Source organism: Felis catus, chromosome D3 (genome assembly GCF_018350175.1).
Source record: "Felis catus isolate Fca126 chromosome D3, F.catus_Fca126_mat1.0, whole genome shotgun sequence".
Taxonomy (NCBI): domain Eukaryota; kingdom Metazoa; phylum Chordata; class Mammalia; order Carnivora; family Felidae; genus Felis; species Felis catus.
In genome coordinates, this window is record NC_058379.1 from 93,176,116 (window position 1) to 93,196,914 (window position 20,799).

At 57.5% G+C, this 20,799-nt stretch overlaps 1 long non-coding RNA gene across 1 annotated transcript; it reads left to right on the top strand.

Annotated features, from left to right (window-relative positions):
* The first annotated feature begins 14,568 nt into the window (after positions 1-14,568).
* LOC123381143 lies at positions 14,569-20,799 on the top strand. Its single transcript, XR_006587810.1, has 2 exons — positions 14,569-17,471; positions 18,822-20,799. It is a non-coding gene; the product is annotated as an uncharacterized LOC123381143 (long non-coding RNA).

Below are 20,799 nucleotides of genomic sequence, written 5' to 3' on the forward strand. Positions count from 1 at the left end.
TGAGGGTGCTCTGTGTAGAGTGAGGGTGCTCCGTGTACAGCGAGGGTGCTCCTTGTGCAGCAAGGGTGCTCCATGTATAGCAAGGGTGCTCCGTGTGCAGCAAGGGTGCTCCGTGTAGAGCATGAATGCTGTGTGTATAGGGAGGGTGCTCCATGTGCAGCGAGGGTGCTCTGTGTGCAGCTAGGGTGCTCTGTGTAGAGCATGGGTGCTCCATGTACAGCGAGGATACTCCCTGTGCAGCAAGAGTGCTCCATGTATAGCGAGGGTGCTCCGTGTGCAGCGAGGGTGCTCCGTGTAGAGCATGAATGCTCCATGTACAGCGAGGATGCTCCGTGTGCAGCAAGGGTGCTCCATGTATAGCAAAGATGCTCCGTGTGCAGCGAGGGTGCTCTGTGTAGAGCATGGGTGCTCCGTGTACACCAAGAGTACTCCTTGTGCAGCGAGAGTGCTCCATGTATAGTGAGGGTGCTCCATGTGCAGCGAGGGTGCTCCTTGCGCAGCAAGAGTGCTCCTTGTGCAGCAAGGGTGCTCCGTGTAGAGCATGAATGCTCCATGTACAGCGAGGGTGCTCCGTGTGCAGCGAGGGTGCTCTGTGTAGAGCATGGGTGCTCCATGTACAGCGAGGGTACTCCCTGTGCAGCGAGAGTGCTTCATGTATAGTGAGGCTGCTCCGTGTGCAGCGAGGGTGCTCCTTGTGCAGCAAGGGTGCTCCGTGTAGAGAGTGAATGCTCCATGCACAGCGAGGGTGCTCCGTGTGCAGCGAGGGTGCTCCGTGTATAGCGAGGGTGCTCCGTGTGCAGCGAGGATGCTCCTTGTGCAGCAAGGGTGCTCCGTGTAGAGCGTGAATGCTCCATGCACAGCGAGGGTGCTCCGTGTGCAGCGAGGATGCTCCTTGTGCAGCAAGGGTGCTCCGTGTAGAGCGTGAATGCTCCATGCACAGCGAGGGTGCTCCGTGTGCAGCGAGGGTGCTCCGTGTATAGCGAGGGTGCTCCGTGTGCAGCGAGGATGCTCCTTGTGCAGCAAGGGTGCTCCGTGTAGAGCGTGAATGCTCCATGCACGGCGAGGGTGCTCCGTGTGCAGCGAGGGTGCTCCGTGTAGGACCAGAACTCTCCACGTGAAGCAGGGTGCTCCCCGAACAGGGAGCGTGCTCCGCCTGGAACACGGATGCTGGCGCAGCACAAAGACGCTCCCGGGAGGAGCCCTGTGCTCTGCCCATGTCGGGCCGTGAGCTGCCACGGAGGCTTCCGCGTAAATCCCTCGATCTGGGACCCGACCACTTGTGTCCGTGTTTGCGTCTGCTGGCGCCACGCTAACAAACCAGCACAGACGGGGCGGCTTACACACCGAAATTGACTTCCTCACGGCTCCGGGGCCAGAAGACTGAGACCCAGCTGTTGGGGGCACCGCTTCCCCCCGGGGGGTCCTCCCGGGGGCGGGGGGGGGGCTGACGGAGGACCTGTCCCGGGCTCCCCTCCCTCCTGGGCTTCTGGCCATCCTCGGCGTCACGTGGCAGGTGGATGCACCATTCCTGTCCCTGCCTTCGTGGACGCAGGGCATCTCCCTGTGTGCGTGTCAGACTCTGTGTCCGACTTCCTTTTCCCATAAGGACACAGCGGGACGGGACTCGGGCCCACCCCACTGGCCTCATCTGAACCGAACCACCTGTGGCCTCCTATTTCCAAAGGAGGTCACATCACAGGCCTGGGGGCTGGAGGCCCGGACTTCTGACAGGCCCACGTAAGAGGCTCAACTCAACCTGGGCAGGAAGTGGCCCCAAGACGCCGGGAGCCGGGAAGGAACAGGGAAGCGGGCGAGGGAATTCTGCTCCGGCGATCCCCGGAAGGGGCTGAAGGGCCTCGCCCGGGAAGACTCGCCTGTCTACACTCAAGGTCTGAGCCCTAGGATCCTGCAGGACTCGGTTTGCCAGCTGGCTCACAGGGCAGGCCCCCGTTGCAACAGCGCCCGGCTGGGGCAGCAGATCCAAAGGGAACACAACCGGCCCACAACCCCGCGTCAGATGCTCCGAGCCCGGCCACCAAGTGGTCCAGACTCCAAAGGGACGACACCCCCACCTCGACACCACTTGCTGTTTATGACCTTCTGGCGGGAAGGTGGCCAGACCCGGGGAGGAAGGGGGTCCTTCCTTCACGAGCTGCCCCTTCTCGCCATCTTTATCCCACCTGCCCCCCGGATCCGGCCCCATCCCGATTCCCTCTGTGCCGGCGTGGGTTTGCCGGGCGCGTGGGCGTCCCCCCGCGTGCAGCCCAGGGCTCCAAGCGAGTTGCTGCCTGACAGCTCCTGACGCATTCGGCGGGGAAGGCCGGGACTCCTCCCCAGACACGGAGGAGAAGAGGGGCAGAGGACACACGGCTGTCCCTTACTGCGGGCCCGTCACCTGGGAAGCGCTCCGGGTATTCCGGAACAGCGCCCACACGGCCCTCGGGAGGGAAACCCGGGTCCCCGGCGGGACCGACCAGCCTTCAGAACGTGGGACCCCGCGCCCCGGCCCACGCACGCAGCCCCCGGGCCCGGCCAGGGCGACTCACCCATCCAGAGCCAGGAGGCTATTCACGCATCAGCAATTCACTGTCAAACGGCAAAGAGTTTGCCAAAGAATAATAGATACTTTACATTTTATGCATAACTAGTTCTGAGACCAGGGCTATAAAAGTTTTCTATTAACATGGAAGCACCAAGACAAGTTTTTTTTTTTAACTTGATAAATATACATAGCCCCTTCACAATGGGGCCCTTGTGTTGCTAATGGGGACCCTTAATGGAGAGTTATATTTCCAGGATTATATCTTTATTCAGTTGCAAATGATTTTTGGGGGGAGTTTTAATACTCTGTTCCCGTCTATGAATAATAGTATCATTTGAATGCGGTGGACACCTGGCACAGCGAGGGACAGTGGGGGCTCTGCGCTGACCTGGCAGCGCTGGCTGCCAGCTCCGCATTTTCCCAGCGTTTCCTATCCGCCCCATTCAGCATCTGATTTCATTCTCCCTCAGCAAAATGCTAGACACTTGTAACTTTATTCTCCCTCTGCAAAAACTTGCTCTCTTGTGAGGGAAAAATCCTGGAAAAAAAAATTGTCTCTTATCAATCTCGTCTTATATGGAGTCCAGTAATTTGAAGGCTGGCTAAAGTTTCAGGAAAAACCTTCCAATTAAATACTGTAAAAAGATAAAATAACAGTGGCCTTGCGGCCGCCCACCAGCTTTACTGAAGCGCTCTTTTGTTGATTTATTGTACATTAGCCACTGAGCCGTGCAAAGAACATTACGTTTCAGAAAGAGCTATTCGTATGCGGCCTGCATCCACTCCAAAAACAATCAGGCCTGTATTGCGTTTTGCAAATTTATACCAGGATGTTGGTTTTAGAGTGCTTCCCTGAAAAGTTTTTCAAGTAAGTGTCTGCTTTCATGGGTAGGAGTGAGGGAGACACACAAACAAGCCTTTGTTTCAAAACTCACAGATGTGTGGCCGGGCCGGGCTTTGTTTTCTGTCTAAGAAGTATGCTCAGATTTTTGTTTTCAGCACAACACAGGATTGTACCAAAAAAAAAAAAAATCAGCTTGAGGATGAATGTCTTGTATAATCTTAGGCTTTCCCCGACTTTCCCAGGGCTAAGTTTTCTGCTCCAAACTTTGGGTGTTGTGTAGATTTGGGGATCTTGTTTGTTTGTTTGTTTTGTTCTTCAAACGCAGACACACACGGAAGAGGGATTCTGTCTACTTCAGCTTCTAATGGCTTCAGGAAACTTCATTTCAAAGCTATTTGGGGGTTTGCAAGCTCAGTAAACATACTCGTGTCTGCGTCACGGTCTGCCTCTCACGGTCCCTGCGCGTCTGCGTCGTTCCAGATCATCCGGAAGCACCAGGCGTGGTGTCACGGAGCACAGGGGACAACACCGGGCCGGACGCGAAGGAAGCTGAGTGACAAAATATTTATACTCCAAGCGCGGCATCTTCAGGGACACAGGAGCAGTTCTCCCTCCCAAACAGCACACGAGATGTTTTCATCCACAGGGTCATACGTGCCGCTGCAAAATACTTGAGCATAAGTGGGGGTCGGGACCAGCGGCTGAACAGGACTCACAAGGAGTGAGGTGGCACGGCCGGCCTGGCGTCCGAGCTCGTGCAAAGGCCCCCGAGCCTCGTGCTGCTGCGGTTACACCGGCCACGGGACCGCCAGACACGCAGGGCTCAGGCCTGGGTGCAAGTGCGTGTGTGCGGGCCCCCCCCCCCGCCCCCACCAGCCAGGTCGGGGCAGCAGGACGGGCTGTGCAAGGGAGGAGGGCCGGCAGGTGCACAGGCTGAGGGCGAGGGAGGCCCGCTCGGTTCCTCGTACCCTCGCCTCTCCCCTTGCGGCGGCGTCCCACCAAACCTGTGGGCCGGTCCTCACGTGGTGTCACTGCAGATGGGGGCACCGGCGAGGGTGCAGGAGACGGGGCGGGTGGACCGAGCCTCCCCGAGTTCCCGCTGAGTAAGGGCGGCTACAGCTCGGCTCAGTTATAACTGGTCGAGCACCTAGCACGGCTTTCTCATACTGTTTTAGCTCATTTCTTATTCCATTTAACCGTGGCTCAGTCCTCCCCTCACAGCCCCGCCAGGCCAACACGCGAGTCCGATGTTAGAGACGAGGAAGTGAACACCAGGGCCAGCAGCCGCAGCGCAGCAGGGCCGGGTTTCGAACTCAGGTCTCTGCAGGTGCAAACCCACGCGGCCCGGGGCCTGCTCCCTCCGAGCCCCCAAGCCCAGAGTAGGAGGGGGCCTCTCCTCCCTCAGACTAAGAACGTGAGAGTGGAAGCTGTTGTGGGTTCTCTTCCTTTTCTCCTTCTTTCCCCCGGAAAGTGATTGACTCAGCTTCTCGCTCTCCCTGGGACCGGCTAATTTTGGCATTCAGTCAGTCTGTGCCTTTGCTTTCATTGTTTAAAGACCATGACTAAGTCGGGCTGTGCCAAATTGCACTACAGTGTGAAAATTTACTGCCGCTTTGTTATTCCAAAACTTCATCTTCATCAACTAACATAAATGTCCTGTTCACTTGGGATGCTCAAAGACATTATTAACCGCCTTTGAGATGCTAAGTGGGACATAACCTTAAATCCAGAAGGTTAGTCTTCTGGTTATGGGGTTAGTCTCTCAGGAGCAGACAGAACCAGGCAGGACAAGGAGCCAACGATCAGGCAGGCGTGAGACAGTCCAGTTACGTGTATGCGGCGCGGACACATCGTGTGCCTCCCGGTCCGACCCAGCATGAGTCTCCTGAGCTAACAGAGCCGACAAATACGGGGTTGTTTCCAAGGAATGTATTTCTCAGTGTCTAAGACGTGGTACTATTCAGTCTTCGCTGAAAACAATATAGGGGGGTTTTTTTTGCACAGTTAAAGGAAATCTTCCAAATTACAGAACCTGCTCAGGATCCCTCCTTCCCAAGAATCCCGAGGAGAGGGTACACCCTCCGTATCGCCACCCGAACGAACCACCGGAACATGCACGTGGGTGGGCAGGTTCTCTCCAGAGGGGACCGGTCCCCGTGTGTTGAGCTCACCTGCCCTTCAAATCCTATTACGTGTGGCTAAAACACCTGCCCTCTCGATCTCTAATTTCTGACCGTTCGGGGCCTGACACACACGGAGCTTCATAATCATTCAAGGTCTTCATTGTCTCAAATCCGAGACTCGAGACTGGCTCTTAGGAAACCAAAACCCTCTACTTTTTCGATATGCTAGTTACAAACCCCACATCTCACATCTCAAAGCCCTGACCCCATCTCTCACATCCTCTAAGGATCAAAAGAGCACAGATCAGCCCCAGATGATAGGGACTGTGCAGAATGCGAATCTGGCCCTGCCTTCGGGTTTGCACTCAGAATTCCAGGACTCTTCTTGGGGATTGCGCACTAGACGTTCAGTTCTGAGTTAATTTATACGATTTCTAACACAGAAGCAAGGGGTTTCTTATCAGCTGAAAGTCAATTTTCCAGCCACAAGCCTTGTAATGAAAACTTTTCCTGAGTGCGGGACAAGAGCGAGGATATAAATCTGAAAGTGCAGAGATCCAGAATTACTGGTTTATTTGTCCTTTTCGAGGAAGAAACCAGGGGCCTCTCTCAGAACCATCTCTTATCATCTTTAACGACACACGTCCTCAAAGCCAAGAGGTCACACAGGACACACTCTGGCCCGGAAGCCCCGGTCACACTCGGCCAGGTGACCGAGCTGGGGTTGTGACGACAGTCACGCCTTCCTCCATCCGGGGCCCGGGCCCGGGGTCTCTGCCCGCTAGGGGCCTGGCTGGACCCGAGGCCCTCGCCACGCCAGGTGCCCTCGGCACTCAAGCCCCCGTGCCTAGCTGCTCACGGTGTCCACGGGACTCAGTCAGCCCCACCCCCTCGGGGCCGTTCCGGTCCCGTGTCACACCCCCCCCACCAGCCCGAGGTAACAATCAGCCCATCTGGCCAGCTAATCCATGAGGCTGGATGAGGCCGAAGAGAGCCGGCCAGAGCCCCAGGTGCCATGTGGGCTTGTGCCCCGTGCCCCCAGACTAGGGTTTCAGCCACAGGCCGTGTAACCACCTTCAGCGGCTGTCGTCACCGGGCCACCCTCGCCACCTCTCCTTGGATCTATCAGCACATCCGCCAGCACGCTGAGTGGTCCAGCGAGCCCTTCCCAACAGGCAGCCCGAGAAAGCTCAGGGACAAGGAACCAGGGGACACAGCAGACACGGTGCGGAAGCATCACAAGCAGCCCAGTCAGCCCCGGGTGGCTCCCAGTGTGCGCGTCGGGACTCCTGGGTTCCGGTTCTCAGGAACCCGCCAGGAGTCTGAGTCCCGGAAGCCACCTGAGGGCCACCGGGGGATAGAGCACCAGGCAGACAGCTCTCAAAGATGTGCCTCACCCTTAAACAGAAAATCACGTTTGGCCTCCTTATGTAGGACACGGGCAGAATTCCTGTATGAAAGGCCTTTTGACGCATTACTGAGAGCACAGAGAGGATATCTGTCGCACCCCGGGCTCCAGGCACACAGCTAACGACAAGGAAATGCAAACACACGTGCGTGCACACCCCAGCAACACTTCAGGGGCCTTTCCTGAAGACACAGGCGACGTCACTGCCCAGGGGGCCCCAGGGCCACGCACCAGCGTCCCGTACGTGGCGCTGACCACGCCAACCTCCCGCCTGGTTCACAGGGGGTTCCCCCGAACTGTTCCTCTGGGGGGCTGTACGGGGAGTGCCGCTGGTCACCGAGGGCCAGTAACAGAGAGATTCCGGGACACCACCGGGCTCCCTCACGCTCTGCGGTGACAGACGGCCGTCAGGCGCCTGGTACAACGATACCACTTCTCAAAACGGAAAGCGTCGTGTGTGGCTGTCGATATCTTACGTTGAATTATTGGCCTCTGTCCTGACACCTGTATTTTAGCCAACTAGAGTCCTAGGAAATTATTTTTATTCAGGTGACATCTATGATAAAGAGCCCATCAATAAATATTTTCCGTCTGAGAAATGTGCTCAATCCGCTCACTGGAACAAGAAAGTCACGCTTTGTGCAGCCTGCCTGGGAGTCTTACCAAAGACAGAGCTTCGTGGAAAACGCAGAGCAAATCTGTCAGTTATGTTCTCCAGACCCGCGGCCACTGGCCCCCCCGTCTGCTGAGGACCGGCCAAAAGGAAATGGTGTTTGGGCCAACACTCTAAACACGGGACTCGCATCTAGCATCCAGGGTGTGAGGATCTGGGGGGCATGGGGCGCGCCTTAGCGTGCTTCCTTGGGGGGGGGCACCCCTCCTCCAGGCACTGTGGACGGCTTCAAGATCCCCACCGTGCTCCTGAGAGAGACGGGCAGTTCTGGTCCGCTGTTGAGAAGCGCTAAGTCCCCACAGGGAAATCACAAGGCCGGCCCACATCCTCAGAGGCATCAGCAGGTAGCACCCATGGACTGTGGCCAAATGGCACGTTCCCAGCACCCATTTCATCAAAACCAAAATAATATAGAATCAAAGCCCTCCAGGGCATTGTGGGGGCTCTCACTGGCAGAAGCCTGGAGATTCACATAGGGAGGTGGCCCTGTCGAGCTTATGCTTTATAAATCCGTCTGCAAAACCGAAAGACCCCTTCTCAACGTGGACCTGTGGTTTCCCGGACTAGGCGCCCCAGCCTCCCCAACACAGGTTTCCCAAGGGGCCTCCAAGGGTCTGGGGCGTGACTCATCGGAACCGCACATGGACGTGTGGTGGGCCTCGGGACCCCCACCCGCGTCCGGTCCACTCCCCTCCGGTGCCACCGTCCCCACGAACGGCAACTCCGGCCTCCGGGCTGCCCAGACCCAAGCCTCAGCTGTTCCTTTTCCCTCACGCCCCACGTCCCACCTCGTGGCATCTTCTTCAAAACGCGTCTGGACGATCACTACCCCTCACCACCCCCTCCAGGACCACCTGGTCATAGCCAGCATCCCCTGTCCTGAGATACTGCAAACACTGACGAACCTCACTGCACGTCGCGTCTGAAACCAAAGGTCTCGGTGATCACGGGGCCTCACCGTCCCTTAGCCTGGTTCTCCGGCAACCCTGCCTCCCGTGGCCTCTCTGGACTCACTTCCACTTGTGTGCCCTCGGCCCCTCCCCTCTGCCCCCCTGGCTCCCCAAGACTCCCCGATCATGCTCCCCCTCCGGGTCTCCGCACCCGCACGTCCACATCTGGTCCTCCACACCTGCTCCTGCACGCCTGCACCTCCACACCTGCCCCTGCTCCGCACCTGCTCACAGCTGTGCTCACGGCCCTGCTGCCTGGAACAGCACAGAGGGCCGACCGCTCATCTAACCTGACGTGCACATGCAAACCCACCACCGGCTCCCTAAGCTGGCTTTCTGTGTCTGCACCACTACATCATTGGTTCCCTGGGCTCATCACCTGCTGTCTGTCTTCCCGGCTAGAAGGTCCAAGAAGACAGGGACAGGTTTTGTTCACTGCTAGAGCCTCAACACTTACAGCAGCACCTGCACATACGAGGAGTTCGGTAAGCATCTGTCGGATGGGTGGATGTGTGCAGGGGTGAGCGGAAGGCAAGGAAGAAGGAGGGAAAAGAGGAAAGAGGGAGGGGAAGACGATAAGTGTGTTTCCATGTTACCATCTCAGAGCCAGCAAGGGGACGTTGCCAGGACAGGGAGCCGGCAGAAAGTTCCGGGAGGCCTTGTGGCAGATTATACTGATAACACTTCTAGGCCCTAATGTGAGGCAGGGTGCGAGCTCGCACGGGGATGGAGAGGGGGGCCAGGTTAGGCGGAAGCAGCTCAGGGTGGGGTCCCCTGTCAGACACAGCCCCGAGGTAGCCTCTCCCACAGACCCATCCGGGCACCAGGGTACAAGCTCCAGGCAGGAGGACACAGGACAAAGAAGACCTTCGCACCTCCAGCCACCGGTTTAGAGGCAGCCTTCACCATCCGCTCTTCCCACCTGCACCTTTGTCCTCGGGGTGAAGGTTCGTACCCTCATCCTACAGGTGCTGGGACCGTCGGGACCCGCAGCACGACCTTGCCGTTCACCTCGGAGCTTCAATGAAAGGTTCGGACCTCTTCCTATGCAGCTCGCTGTCAGAAAATCCTGCATTAACGAAGAAGCCGGGGCGACCAGAAGCGGCCCCACTTGGCTCACGGTGACCTCTCTGATCCCAGGGCCCAGGTAGCGGAAGGCTCCGCACGCGATCTGAACGGGAAACCGTAGAACCGTTTCCAGAAACCCGTGTTGATCTACTGAAAATGTATCTTTCTTGTTACAGCCCCAAAACATCCAGAGAGTGGTTTGGTTTACTTCCTAGGATGGCTTCCAGGAAATAGCCACTCTCGCGGTGTCTATTTTATTGTTGATTACTTCTTGGTTGGGCGGTTTCAGATTTACAGGAATGGACGCTATTATTTGCCTATAACTCTCTGGGGTCTGTTTTCGGGCAAAGAGAAAAGGGGTCTTCACAAGAGGGAGAAACAGCTCGGACACCACCCTCTGCACACCCCGGTGTGCTCTGGGGGTGTAGAAGAACAAGCCCGTCCACAGAGGTGCTCCAGGACACAGCATTTCCGGATTTCTCACGCCCATTTACAGCGACAGCTAGCGATCTTCCAAGCGTGCATCCGTCATGGCCGGTGACTCCACTTTCATTGCTGACTCTAGAGAAAGCCTCGCACGTACGAGGAAGCCATGTGAAGAACGGTCAGTGCAGAACCGTCACAAAGAAAGAAAAACCAGAAATGACCCAAGTGCCCATTGGCAGGGGAACCCTCACTCCCGTGTCAACCTGAAGACGGACCGCCACACAGCTGCTGAAATGAGCGATGTGGGGGACAGGCAGGGAGAGCCCGCGGAGGGAGTGACGCCTCCTGCAGACCTAGTGGGTGAGTGAAGCACCCCCACACACACACACACAGCACCAGGACCTCCACAGCCTGGCGGGGGGTGGGGGACGGGACAGGGGAAGCTCCTTTCAGCAAAGCGTCATTCACTTCAGGCAACACGACATTTGCTCTATTTTTAACTTTATGAAAAGCGGTGTTCCACAACCACGGGCTACCTGGCTGGTACAAGCCAAGCTGCAAACATGTGGGTTTTGCTGGAGTTTGTTTAACGGGTGCCCCTCCCATGCTCACCTGGACACACCTGGAGGCTTCCGAACAATGACAGATGCCAGGGAGGTGAGACCACCTTCCGTGGTTTCACTGGTGATTTTTCACCTAATCGCTTTTGAGTGCTAATAATTCTCCAAATACCCTGTAAACCAACCCGGACTCTCGACTATTACACCCTGCCAGCGCGGTTGTGGGGACAGAAGGTCAAGTGCATACAGGTGGCTTGCGGATGACGAAGGCGGTCACTCTGCCAGAAGGAGGCGGGTGGAGGGCGGCTGCCCCACGCGGGGACCTCACCTTGCTCCCTCCAGATCCCTCCTGGCCCCGTGACTTTGCGCCACACTGGCCTGTGGAAGTCTGTGTTTGACACGAGGCCACATCTTCGATGATTCCTGCCCCTAGGGAACAGACTGTGTTGAGAAGGGCGCTGTGCTCGGCGCATCATCAACATGCTTGACCCGTTGTCGCCGGTTACAAACCACAGCGTGAGGAGTCAGCCGTGGGAAGTGAGTCTGCTTTCTCACTGGTAAGATCTTGGCACCGGAAGAGGGCTCCATCAGGGTAACGTAACACAATCACAGTTTCCCTAAAGATCACCAGGAAAACAAGCTTTTTTCTTTGTAGCTTAGAGTCCGTAAGTTTCCCTACAGAAAAGCACAAAGTGCCCACAAGACTCCAGTGGCCACGTAGACCACTGTGTCTCGTGTGTGACCCACTAGCTCGTTACGCAGCCCCGGGAAGGACGGCTGCAGCTGACACGGTGGACGTGTGGCTCGTGGACATTGTCCCTGGAGCCTCGAAGCAGGTCCCGTGGTGGCCAAGGTCAATGACTCCCTGGCTCTGCCGCCCCCACTGTGGCGCCTTCCCTGGGTCCCACAAGCGCACTTGTGGTCCCGCTTTATACACCTTCTTGAAGTTGTCCGTGCCGGCGAGAAGCCCGCGGGAGGCCTCCGGGTGCGGCTTTCTTTGACAACCATACAAGGGCAGGGCCGAGCCAGGCCAGGGAACCGCTCACGTCAGCCAGCCAGCAGGGGTAGCAGGCACATCGGGCCCCAAATCCCAGGAAGCGGTGTGAGCATGACCTGCATAGACCCCCCTCAGAAAGGCCTGAGATGTTGCTTTTTTAAGTTTATTGATTCATTTTGAGAAAGAGAGAGACCACTGGAGGGGGAGGGGCGGAGGGAGAGCGAGAATCCCAGGCAGGCCCCGCGCCGTCCGCACAGAGCCCGACGTGGGGCTCCAACTCACAAACCACAAGATCACAATGTGAGCCAAAACCAAGAGACAGACGCTTAAACGACGGAGCCGTCGATGTACCGCAAGATCTGAGATGCTGGAGCTGAGGAAGAGGCGCCCTGACACCCCGGTCTCCGCCCGGGGCCTCAGAACCGGGCACCTGCACAGGCTCTGGGCGAAGGGAGTCACACGGCACGCTGTCCCAGAGGGGGCACACGCTGACACATGTGGACACCAGATACCAGACGCGGTGTTCCGCGAAGCGGACGGCTTCGTCTCCGGCCGACACCCCCACTTTGAGGGCTGTTCCTCCTCCTGATGGTCCCGCCCCCTCCCAGACTCTCCCATCACACCGCGGCCTGAATCCTAAGGGCGGGGGTCGAACTGCGCTCCTCAGAGCCGCAGCCCCTGGGAGAACGTGCTTAGGATCACCCCACTCCCCCGAAAGCCGATCCACTGTTGCCTGGCTTACGTGCTGGGGCCCTGCATGAAGTGTTATTTGAATAAGGCCTTTTATTTCCTTAATCACTCCCCACCGTGACCCCAAAACGTAAGACAAGCATACTGAACGCGAGGGACCAGCTCCTCACCAGTGAGATGGGCCGCCTGTGCCTTTCACAGGACGCAGACCGGGGTGCCGTCCGAGCGCCTGTCAAGCCCCAGCCCCTGCATCCGCTGCGGGCCGGGCCCTCCACCCGCATGGACACCCAGGGACAGGAGAGGACCAAACCAGCCAGCATGGTCCTTGAAGAGCTTCCCCTACTGTCCCCAGCTGGGCCGTTGTCTCCACAGACGGTCCCCATCACACCGTGGGGCTCTGCTCCCTCAGCGTCCAGCCAGCGGCCCGCTGGCCCTGCCGGGCGATCCCAGGCCTTGCGCTAAGCGTGGCTGGTGGAGCCCGCTTCTCCCAGCTGCACAGCGGGCCCAGTTAGGTCCCACCCCCATCAGAGGGGCTCTGTGTCCCCCCCAAACTGGGGCCGTGTGACCCCCACGGTAACAGTGGGTGCAGAGGTGATCCCGTGACTCCAAGGGGCCTTCGGCATGACCGAATCTCATCTCTCTCCCTCGCGTCCGGCAAACCCGCCGATCCCATCGTCCAAACGCACTCAGGCACAGGAGGCTGGCCATCTCCTCGCTGGCCTCCCGTCCACAGCCTGTTTCCAGTGGAACAACCACACTGGCTCCTCTAACCCATCAACCAGGACATGGCCCCAGATGGCCACGTCTCCTCGTCCCTCGGGGAAGAGCAAACATCCTTTCCGGTCCCCACATGGTCCCGCCCTCCGTGACAGCAGCCTGTCACTGCTCGACACCAGCTGCCAGGCTCTGAGCCGATAACCTGACCTCTGGGGGTCTCACTTCTCACCTTTAAAGTGGGAGGAGCAGGTCCTGTCTCCCCCGGGGCGTTTGTCAAGGCAAAGTCACGGAACGTGGCATCGAAATGTGAATCCTTCACTCTGATGCGGCCCCCCTCGACGACAGCTATCAGCTCCCACGCGCTGGCTGGCCCCGTCAACAACACAAAGCTCACTCACTCAGACTCCGTGGCACACGCTCACGTACGAGCTACATCGGGTGCCGACCCAGCGTGTGCGAGTTGCCTACGGAAACAACATGGGTTGGAAGGAAAAGTCAGCGTGACGTTTCCACTGTTCCTGGGAATTTCCATCCAGGGAAATGCGTTCTCAATGACTGCCGTTCGTCGAGTGCTGGCAATATCCCTCCTACACCCCTGCTCCAAATGCTGTGTGAGGGCTTATAGACAAAGAAAAGCCTTTATCCACAAAGGGGCGCTTGGGGGCTCAGTCGGTTACGTGTCTGACTCTTGATTTCGGCTCAGGTGGTGATCTCATGGTTTGTGAGATCAAGCCCCATGTCGGGCAGCATGCTCAGCCTGGACCCTGCATGGGATTCTCTCTCTCTGCCCGCCCCCCCCCCCCACTCTCTGTCTCTACCAAAATGAATAAATAAACTTTAAAAAAAGGAAAAGAAAGAAACCGTGGCTCCCCAAGGTCGGGTCGGTCCTGGACCGCAGACCCGGGGCCCTTCTGAACACCTGCGTGGGAGCCACCCTCAACCAGGGTGCAGAGCAAGGCCCGCCACCCACAGACCCGACCGGCTCACACCCACCGAACCTCCAGGCCCTGTCTTTCCAGCCTCCAGGCTGGGCTCAGCAGCAGTCGGGGAACAGGAGCCCCTTCCGACCTCCCACTCTGCATGCGCCCACGCATAAAAGGCTTTTGAAGACAAACTCACGCGGAAGCAAAGCCTGCATCTCTAGGGACAGGGGGGTCGCCCGCTTCCACAGAGCACTTCCTCAGGGTCCCGTCTGTGTACCGCCAAGCCGACGGGGAGAGTGCATTATACCTCCTCGCCGGCAGTAACACGGGCTGCACGGAGAGCGCCTACCCCCGGACTGTGTGACCCGAGGACAGGGCGCCGGTGGGCTCCGCGTCGCCACGTGACCGGGATCTGGAGGGCGCGATGAGGCGAAGGTGGCAGCTGGGGGCGGGCCCCGAAGCTGTCCAAGCCGCATCACGGAGGAGCTCGTGCAGGGTGGGGGAGAAGCGGCGCCCCGTCTCACGGCGCCGTGCGTCCTGCTCAGTTTCTGCAACTCGCCGCACGTGTAAATCACACACACGTCCACCGCTGTAAACTTACGTGACTCGATCTTCCGCACCGGCTCACTCACCCCCGCCCCCGACACCTGTGCAGCCGGAGGACGCGGCAGGGGCCCGCAGGGCGCTGGGACTCCTCTGTTCCGACGCTCCCGCCGCCGCTGCGGGTCTGGCCTCAGGGGTCCCTCTGCCCTGCGCTCTGTCTGCGACCCTCCCCACCTTCACGACTTTCGGAGCCGGGAGCATACGAAAGGCGGTGCGGTCAGGACACGCGCTGCCGGTGACAGCACAGAAACTACCAGAAACGAAGGCACGCATCCGCCAGGGACCGGGCTGGATGGGCTGCATCCCGCCAGCACGTCAGACGAGGGGCTCAGCCCAGGGCGGAGGCCCACGGGGGCCCCGCGAGACGCTGCTCACACGGTAACCGTCCCGAAGGCCCAGACCTAACATTTCCAGAGGCAGCGACGCGAACGGGGACACCCCGCGGCCCCAAAAGAGCGGCCTCGCTTCCCGTTCTCCGAACCCCGGAGGGTGAGTGGCGTTGGCACGCAGATGGGAGCAGGCTCTACTTCCCCGACGCAGTGGACCCGGGTCTCCCCTCAGGGTGTTCCGGGTGCGTCCCCGGAGCCGGGGAGGCCCGGGTGCCCCGCGCGGCCTGCCGGCGGAGCCCACGAGAGGCCGCTCCTCCCGCAAGCCGGCTGCCCCTGACCGAGGACACCGAGCGGGTAGGCCCGGGGGGGAGAAGGCGGGCGCCTTCGCGGGCGCGAACCCGGACACTGGAGCCTCCCCAGGACGGCGGCTCCGGAGGAGGGCGCGATCCTGCCTGGGAGGCCGCCCGAACGTCCCCCGGTTCCAGCACCAGGACGGCGGATCCGACGCCGTGCGCCCTCCAGCCCCGGCCTGGGGGGCGGCCCCGAAGGCGGCGAGGGTCGGGGACTCCGGCTCCGGCACACACGGCCCCGGAAGGAGAGCTGCCCTCCCACTGGGATCCGGTAGGGGAAAGTCCCGGAAGTCAACGTGGCACCGTCCGTTGTACGGGAACTAGAGCCCGCGGGCTCGGCAAAAACGACCTGTGTGCCGCACGGCGCCACGCCTGATGCTCAGGGGTCACACACACACACCTCCAGAAGCGAGGCCCGGCGGCGCCGGAAGCGAGGCCCAACATCACCAGAAGAGACGCCAGGCGCCACCGGAAGCGAGGCCGCGGCCACAGGAAGCGAGGCCCAGAATCCCCAGAAGCGAGGCCCGCGATCCCCGGAAGGGAGGCCCGGCGCCACCGCCCTCCATGAGCGCAAGAAACAAGGTAAAGGAAGCAGCTCATGCTGGTGACCTTCTCCTGAAGCAGGGGCTACGGCTGACACGTGATCCCTGGGCAGGGGCCGGGGGCTTCCCACCGGGACCCTCAACCAACGCTCCCGTCCGAGTGAAAAGAAACTTCTGAAAACAGGACTTCTAAAGACTTCTGTACAAGAAGGGAACTTGCCTGTGGTCCGGACTCTTTGGGGTCACTTAGCTGTATTTAACCTGAATTAAAGCCTGGGCTTTCCTGCCTGGGACACATGAGTCTCTTGGGAGTTTGAGTAGCTTGAACCGTACGAGTACAAATGCCTGCCTTTAGATGAGTCATCTCTGGAGAGAGTGGCAACCCCGAGCTGCTGGAAAGGGTCCCGGACTGTGGTCGCCCTGCAGGGCACTCCCAGACCCCGGGCTCCGTCCACACCATCACATTCACAGTCCCGCTTCAAAGCCCCGGGACGAGCGCCCTGCACTACGGGCCCACCTGGTCAACGATGTCCCGGAAAGCAGGCGACGGCGGACCCAGCCAGCTGCGCACCGTGGCGGGCATCGTGAATACTGGCCTCTCCCGGAGGCTGATTATGAGCACATTACCCCTGATGTCCATCCCTGCACCTGTAAAATGGGGCAACAGAACCGACCCGACAGTGTTGTTGGAAGAATGAAAGGAGACAAGAAGCGTGAATCACTTGGTTCCATGCACCTGCCGCTGAATTCTTTCATCTTCACTGTAAACTCAGGAGGATTTTGAAGCTACCGCTCACGGACACATCTTCAGGACGAGTCAGGAGGGGCAAGCACGTGCGGGGTAACCACCGTGAGGGGCACATCCTCGGGGATGCAGGGAAAAGGACCGTGGCCTCTCACACAGACGAGAAACACACGACAAGCATCAGTTCGCTCCGGGGCGTTTTTTCCCAAATGGTAGACCGTCGAGATTCAGGGTGAAGTATGGGGAGTGAGAAGGAGAGACGAGCGGTGCATTCAATGAATGGGACAAAGGAAGAGGAACAGGGCTCCTCCTAGAAGCCAGGCCCACAATCACCGGAAGCGAGGCCCCGCACCACCGGAAGGAGCAAAAACGCTCCAGGTGCCAAGTGCCAGTGGGGGCTCAGCGGGCGCCCCGACCTCGCGGTGAGCCGCAGACTCGGGACCAAACCACAGAGAGAAGCCGCGGTGCCTCCGTGTTCCGTTGTCCCCACTCACTCTGCATCCAGCAGCCAATGTAGCCAACACCACCAGTGTCCCGTGCAGCCTCACACGAGCCCCAGGCTCCCCACCGCTTAGCTCAAGAGAGACCGTATCCACATTTGCACACACCAGGGAGGGAAGAGACAGCAGGGCCGCAGTGACGGTCAGATGGCAGACCTCTCTGGCTCTGCCGCCCAATCTCCACTATGCTTGGTTCCAGAAACCCCTCGTGAGAGCCTTGGGTGCCTATGCTGTGCCCAGATGGGCCATTCTCAGCCAGGGCAGTGCCATCAGGCCCCTCGGTGCTGGCTGGTAGGCAGGGCGGCTTGGACAGGAGACCACAGGACAAAATTCAGGTTCTTGGACAAAACTTGGGTGTCCGGAGTCCTGATTCTCTCACGCAAGCTGACACCCAGCAGATGGACCCGCCCCCCAGCCTGATCTCCATCTAAATCCTCAGACAAGCCCCTCAGATGTCCAGATGGCCTCCAGCCAAATTTAGGTATGCTGGGGGAGGAGGAGGGGCAAGAGGGGCCGAAAAGCCAGAAAGAAAAGAAAATGGGATGTTAGTTTAGTATTTTGTTGCTGCCTGAGTTCTCATGATCGTTCACTAAAAATATTGTAATCAGAGAGGGTGGGTTCAAAATAACGTTGCAAGTGCCACCAAGGTCTGAGATGTCAGATGTAGCATACATTTTTCAGTTACACAGATCGGATGCCACGGGGAAAGCTCAAATCCACTCTCAGAAACCATCCACCACCTCCCTAGGATCTAATAACGCTCTGTGCCCAAAATGGCCTTTGTTCCCACCGAAGAAATTAAAGTCCGTTCACTTATGTCTGGGCCTGCGCTACGGAGATGTCTATGCGTGTCCAAAGTGAACACACACAGGCCTCGAATGAGACACCCACATACTGCCCCGAGTCACTGCATCACAGCCCCTCCGTCCCCATCCTTCCTGAAGGCATACGTTCCACAGATGGACACACTCACCTCCGTTCCCTCCCGTAGACTGCGGCTGGAGACCCTCAGAGAAGCCATTGGTCCCACGTCCCTCTTCCGCAAACCACACATCTCAGAACCGAAAGACGTCTGTTTAAACACAGACCCTGTCCCGAGTGCAGGCCCCCCGCCTCATCTACACAGTCAGCAGGGCTCCGGAAACGCCACTGCCCGCCACCCAGAGATCCGCTCGGAAGCCCCATCCGCCCCTCTCAACTAACCACAGGACAGCAGAATCAAAGAATTGTATCATATTCCGAAGACTCAGCCCAGATGGGTCAGGACGCGGCAGTATTTTCTCCGAGTTATCATAACCGCTCCTGGGAGGTCCAGCCCGCCTCTGTGGCGCGTCGATAATCAGCAGAAAGCCTCGCAGCATCTTTTTAAACTCTTTTTGCCGAAGTTGCCGAGCACCACGTTCGAGATGGAGCTGAGGGCCGGTAGCCACTTACTGCCGATGACCTGTCCCCTCGCTGGAAGCCCTGCCTGGTGCTGAGGGGGGCGAGCCGGTGCCTGAGACGGGGCAGGGGTCACGTGGTGAGAACCGAGGGACTTGAACTGCCGCGCTCCCCTCAAGAAGCTCACTCTTGTTCCAGGGCTGCTGCGATAGCTGGCCCCAAACCGTGGGCTCCGTGGCAGCAGGGGGTCCACGTCCCAGCTCTGCCACGGCCTAACCCCACATTGCCCACCCCTCTGTGCCCAGTGTCTTCACGTGTAACGTGTGAATTATGTGAAAGCTAAAACCGACGTGCTGGTAGATTGCTCCGATAGTGCATGTCTAACATAGCATGAATTTAGTACATACTGACTGTCCTTCCTTTCTCTTTGGTTTTTGTTCAATCATAACAGCTATGCCACTTGACATCAGCAACACCAAATGTCCCCGGCTGAGCCTGCCTCTAAAGGACCAGATGTTGTCGACGCCACTGACGGTGTGGGTGTCAGTGCGTCTGGCCCCCTCCCACGGCCAGAGTCTACGACCGGTGTCCCAGAACTCCGAATGGAAGTGTTTCTCAACCAAGCAGGTTGCAAGGCGTCACCCCGATGGGCCTCTTGAAGGTGTCTTTGCAGGAAAAATGCTCCCCACGGTCAGGAAAGGTCCTGAGACCATCTCGACCCAATGACATTCAGTTAACTAGAAGTAATGTGCTGTGGCCAGGAATTGACTGTCCCCTAAAAGAATGCAAAGAGGGTTGCCAGTGACAGGCCACCCCGCAAAGCTAACCAGACCTACAGCCTTTATTTTAAAAGGGAAGTGAGGACACCTGGCACCAGAAGCCCCTCATTTCCAAGACCGCTCCGGGAAAATAATCTGTGGATAGTGTTGGGGTCGTTGGGGGCGGGGGGCTCCGGGCCCCAACTCAAACCTCGGCAGAAGTGGCTACAGCAACAAATCAGCGGCCAGCGGCATGTGGATGGTCAGAGACGATTACGCCCCACAATCGGTCCGCATTCTGCTCAGCCAGGCTTAAGGGACTTTTGAGGAAGGCTCTTATTTGAGTGGTGGTCTCAAGCCTCGTCACCACCGAGCACCCCCAACGTGAGTGGAAGCCTCTCCATCGTCCCCAGGTTCCTCCTCGCTCACAGATGGGGGCGGGAGGCTGTGCAATTCCAACCCACTGCTCCCCTTCCACAGCAACCAAAAACGTCACTTCTTTTTATCGGCAAGGTCATAGAGGGCGCAGCACCAGATGATACCGGGTCTGGGCAGAACGTAGGTCTTGTCCCCGGCCCCCCAGAGCCCTCTCTGGAAGTAACCACCACTGCCAGCTTCTGGAGAACACTACCAACAAAATGTGTAAACGGGATTTACTACTGGAACCATTAGCCTCCCGTGCCATGTGTTTGGGGGTGGGGGGAGGGTCGTTTGTTTTCTTGGAGATCTTTCCACACGAATGTATGCAGAATGGCTTCATATTTTTAACACATCCAGAGAGCATTCCAGAAAATACATATACCGTGAATTATTTACTTGGTCCCTTCTTTGTGGATTTTTTAGATTGTCTGAATCCTTTGCTATTAAAAACAGTGTGATGAATATCCACATACACTATTTCACACATGTTTAAATGCACGTATGTGATAATTCCTGTCTGTGGACAAGCTAGGTCAAAGATTAGGCAGACTTGTAATTTTATTAGACATTACCAAATCGCTGCCACGGACACCAGTTACCCTATGACTAGCAACACACGAGGCCTCCTGTTTCCCTGTATTCTTGGCAAACCATTGTGTTACCAAAGTTTTGGTCTTTGTGTATGTGACAGGTGGGGAAAATTCAGGATGACTTTCATCATTTCTCCGGTTACCAGTGAGGGTGGGTATCTTCTAAAATGCCTAAGATCCATTTGTATTTCCTTATCTATAAACTATTCATGTGCATTTTTCTTTGGGGCTGTTAAATACTTTCTAGTTTATTTGTAGGTGATCTTCACATTCTAAGAAAATTAGCCTTGTGTCTACGATACAAATTATACATATTTTCCCTGACTTGTCCTTTGTCTTTTGATTTTGTTGTGTCATATTTGTCATTAAAAACCGTTTGATTTCAATGTAGTTGAATTACTTAATCTATGTTTTATGCCTTGTGGGTTTGGTTTTATACCTAGAAAGACCTTCCCCATCCCAAGATTCAGGGGGAGAAACACTAATTTTAGGTCGAACATTTTTATATAGTTTTGTGTTAATTTTTGATGCAAGTGGTATTTATTTTTAATGAAGGTATGAGATAAGGGTTCTATTTTAAAAAAGAGTATTACCCAGTGTTCCAGTGTCCTGTTTCGGGCAGTCCATCTTTGTCAATTAATAAATTGCAATGTACATGTGA